The sequence below is a fragment of the Octopus bimaculoides genome, chromosome 1 (assembly GCF_001194135.2).
Source record: "Octopus bimaculoides isolate UCB-OBI-ISO-001 chromosome 1, ASM119413v2, whole genome shotgun sequence".
NCBI lineage: Eukaryota > Metazoa > Mollusca > Cephalopoda > Octopoda > Octopodidae > Octopus > Octopus bimaculoides.
The window spans coordinates 81,532,052-81,536,786 of record NC_068981.1 but is presented as its reverse complement, the minus strand read 5'-3'; positions in this window follow the sequence as shown (position 1 = coordinate 81,536,786).

Genomic DNA, 4,735 nt, shown 5'->3' with positions numbered 1-4,735 from the left:
TGGTTATACTCGAAATTGCTCCAATCTGGCCAGCCCCAAGGAAAAACTTAGCTAAGAGCATTAAATTCCTTGGAAGAAAGCAGCGAATGTATACAAAAACAAGGACGGAAACAAACGGAGAACGTTACACAAATACAAATAACAGGACATAACAACAGGTGTCTTTCGACTAAGGACGAATTAAATTAAGCTGGCGTGTGTGGAAGTAAAGCCTTACAGCAGGGATACAAGATTTCACAGGCACAGGGAGGAATATCGATGTTGCACGGACGGCGGCAAAAGAGAGATTCTGTCCGTTTGTTTGTCCAGCAAAATGAAACTAAATGGTTCAGGGGAAGCTATTATGCTATTGTCTAATTTATCTCAACAAAAAGTTATGCAACGGTACAACACTAATTGTGCACAAACCTATGTTGAACTGCATTAAGGCAAATATTCCCACTAGTTGTGGTAAAGGTGACACCATCTTCGTTCCTCGCATACCAGTTATACCATCTAATGTCCCATTCCAATTTAAGCCGTTACAATTTCCTATCCTATTTTCTTTTGCCATGAGCATTAATAAAACTCACAGCCAAACACAAAAAGTTGCTGGATTGCAACTTGAAGAACAAACAGAAGTTTGTGTATGAAATCCATCTTTTTTCTACTTCAATTGTTACACGTTTTTCTCATATAATACACACATACAGGAGGAGTAAATCTAAATCTGTAGTTGTAGTCTCACCCTGGTTCAAATTCGAAACTATCTTTCAATTTTCCTTGGGCATACGGCCTATTCAAATGTCAAAAGAAACTGTGACAAATGGGTCTTCTACTTGACCTGTGGCCTTCTCAATGTCTGCTGTACATAGCATTAATAATATGCTATTGAATAAACTTCCAAGAGAAGTATTCACTTATAACTCAATAGACAGGGTTGTTGATGATCAAGATCTTGTTAACTACTCCATCGAATTTTTGAACCCACTAGAACCACCAGGTACAGCTCCTCATTGTCTTCATCAGACAAAAAGGGTCTCCTATTATGCTATTGCCTAATTTGTCTCAACCAAAATTATGCAATGGTACAAGATTAATTGTGCACAAACTTATGACGAAGTACAGTAAGGCAAATATTCTCACTGGTCGTGGTAAAGGCGAGACCGTCTTCATACCATCTAATGTTCCATTCCAATTTAAGCGGTTACAGTTTCCTATCCTACTCACCCTGCTTTTCACATGATCAACTTTATTTGGGAGCAAAAGCAAATCTTTTTGCTTATGCACTCCGAAATAAAACAAAAGACATTGTTTATAAAGAAATATTCACTCTTAATGCAACATGAATACTTCAATAACTTAATTTGCCATTACCATCATTACATTCAAGAATGAGTAAATTATCTATTTAAATGAACTGTATTATATAACTGTCATTACTGTATTGATAAATAAAATAACACATACAACTCACTTATTATTATCATACAATAAACAAACAGAAAATCATGCATGAATCTGATCTTTTTTCTACTTCAGTTATGTTTTTCTCTTATAACAATATTATATAATTGCCATTACTGTATTGATAAATAAAATAACACATACAACTCACTTATTATTGTCATATGATAAACAAACACAGGTTCATGTATGAAATCGATCTTTTTTATTTTTATTTTTTTCTACTTCAATTATTACATATCTTTCTCTTACAAAAATACACGCATACAGGAGCAAATTATATATATAATAATACTTTGAATGCGGCTGCCGAAAAGCAGAGCCTATCTCGGCGGTATTTCAACTCAGAAAGTAAGGAGTCGGAAGAAATGTTGCTACACATTTTGTCCGATGTGCTAACGATTCTGGTAACTCGCCACCTTTTTTCTCAGAATGTTTAATATGATCCAAAAGGATATAATGAGGAAGAAACTGTTTGTGAGCAAAGTTCTTTCAAGAGGGCTTCTATCAAACAGGTTCTGCGATTCCAAACAATACAAATGCTATTATCATCGAATCTTCCATAAAGCAGCCACCATTTTTGAGATGCACGAAAAGAAATAAAACTCATTGGAGACATAAGAACAGAAGTTTAAGATTAACTCTCGATGTGGTTTCTTAAAATTGACAATGGAACCGTAGAAAAGGATACAATGATGGATGCAAGCAATATCTAAATTACTTATGATATTGTTGCGTAAGTAAATATGACGAGAGACGAATCTGTGAAGAGACAATTCGTAAATCTTCAGTAAAGACAATCACCACAACAAAATGGGCAATAATGCTCAATAAGAAATAATTGGACAATATTCGGTGATGTCGCAACATATAAAATTGATGATAAGGAGGAATCAGCAATAAATTTCTCTTTTGAGTTCTTGAAACAATAGACTTTATCGGAGATATCTTCTTTTTGAAACAAAAACTAAAGAAAGGGTCCGTAATAATGAATTTTTTTTTTTTGAGATTTGGACTAGGCTTTTAATGGCATCTGTCTGGTCGTTCTATCTCTTTATGGGCTTTATATTCATATACGTATTACTCACAGAAATAAGAGTAAAAAGAATACAGTGCACATGCCAAGAAATGATTTTACCCCCAACAACACAACTTTACAATTCTTGCTGCAAAGGAGACAATTTCCAAATTGTTCCTACATTTGCAGTGGCAATAATGAGATCACAAGGGTAAACTTTTAACAAAATCAGTTTGTTTCTGTTGCAACCAGTGTTCAGTCAAGGCCGGTTATATTTAAGTAGATGTCGAGTTAACTTGAAATTACAAATTGAAGATTAAGAATATCTGTGGAAACTCGAGGAATCAAATGTCTTCACAAAGACCGTAGTAATCAAAGAAATATTACATTAAACCCTGCTGTACTCTTCCACCACAACTTTCTCTCACTCTTACTTTTTGTTTCTGTTGTGCCTTTAATTCAAAGGGCCAGCCTTGTCACACTGTGTGTCACGCTGAATCTCCCCGAGAACTACGTTAAGTGTACATGTGTCTGTGGAGTGCTCAGCCACTTGCATGTTAATTTCACGAGCAGGCTGTTCCGTTGATCGGATCAACTGGAACCCTCGTCGTCGTAACCGACGGAGTGCCAGCCAAGTGTGTACTCATGTGTGTAGAAAAGAAAAGGAGGAAGAATGAGAAAGTGAGACTGAAATAAACGAATATGAACATTAAAATCCAGTGGTACTGCTTATAATGAAAGCTGTTGGCGTGTTGCATAGAAACCTTTTGTTAATCAGTAATAATGTGCAACATTGTTAATCGGTAATAATACGTATTACAGTAGCACGAGTAACTGCAACCAATATCATAGTCAGAGTCAGCTGTGTAACTATTGAATGTTAAACTTAGTCATGCAGACTTTAATAGAGCAGAAGGCCTACAAATAAACTCTAAATGCATTTTTACTGCAATCGGGTTTGTTCATTTGATAGTGATGAATGATCTTGGGAGTTGCATCCCAACTAATCAGTTTAGCTTTATTCAAGCATAAATAAGGTTAAAACTCAAATAAATAAGTACAAAAGTCGGTAGGTAACTCGTTCGTTAACAATCGAGAAAGGGGAGGATTTTTTCTGGGAAATATATCACTTCTAAGAGTGCTAGACGCCCAATGGTTTTCATACGTACATTTTATTGCATATGGGCATGCATAGATAGTCATTCATATCGGACATACTCTAATTTGGTAGTCATCGAACATTTAGACAGACCGCAAACATTCTTATTTCTTTATTGCCCACAAGGGGCTAAACATAGAGGTGACAAACAAAGACAGACAAAGGGACTAAGTCGATTACATCGACCCCAGTGCGTAACTATTACTTAATTTATCGACCCCGAAAGGATGAAAGGCAAAGTCGACCTCGGCGGAATTTGAACTCAGAACGTAACAACAGACGAAATACTGCTAAGCATTTCTCCCGGCGGGGTAACGTTTCTGCCAGCTCGCCGCAAACATTTTTGTCATAGCATACACCTCAAAACTCATGAGAAGAGGAAAGCAGGAATACATCGTATCCGGGAGTGGGAATTTTCTGAGATTTCTGAAAATGTTTCCTAAAAGTGAAAATAAGCATTTACATTTTGTAGGGAATTCCAAATGCAAATTTGAATTCCCTGATAAAATCCCTCTTGGACTCCCTGTCAAGCTTTAAATTTATAATTACAAAGAGTTTAATGTCAACATTGCAAATCAATGATGTGCTTGTTAATTAAACAGTGTTTCTAATCTTACTAGTGGTAAGCCCTGAAACTATATGAGATCCATTTGTAGCGAATTGAATGATAATAAAGCGTATTACAGTAGCAAGAGTAACTGCAACCAATATCATAGTCTATACTTTAATGATTTTCACAATGATGCTGTCAGTAACACCTGCAAATTTTCTTCATACATCATCAGCTTACAGCTATAGTGTAGTTTTTGTATTTCACTCGGACTATCGATACGCACAGTGTTAAGGCAACATATATTACTTTATGCGACAGTAAAAACGAGAAGGAAAAAAATTTTAGGAATATGTTTTTATTTTTCATTCCCTTTCGAAATTATCCTTAATTGTGGAATAGAGTTTTGACTGCTCTTTCTGGCGGGTTAGATGTCCTATTATAGGTATCTCTGTATTTTATATATATATATATATATATATATATATATATATTTATCATTATAAATATACAGGGATTAGCAATTGAGTTGCTTCTCCAACATACTGAAAATTTTCAGTAT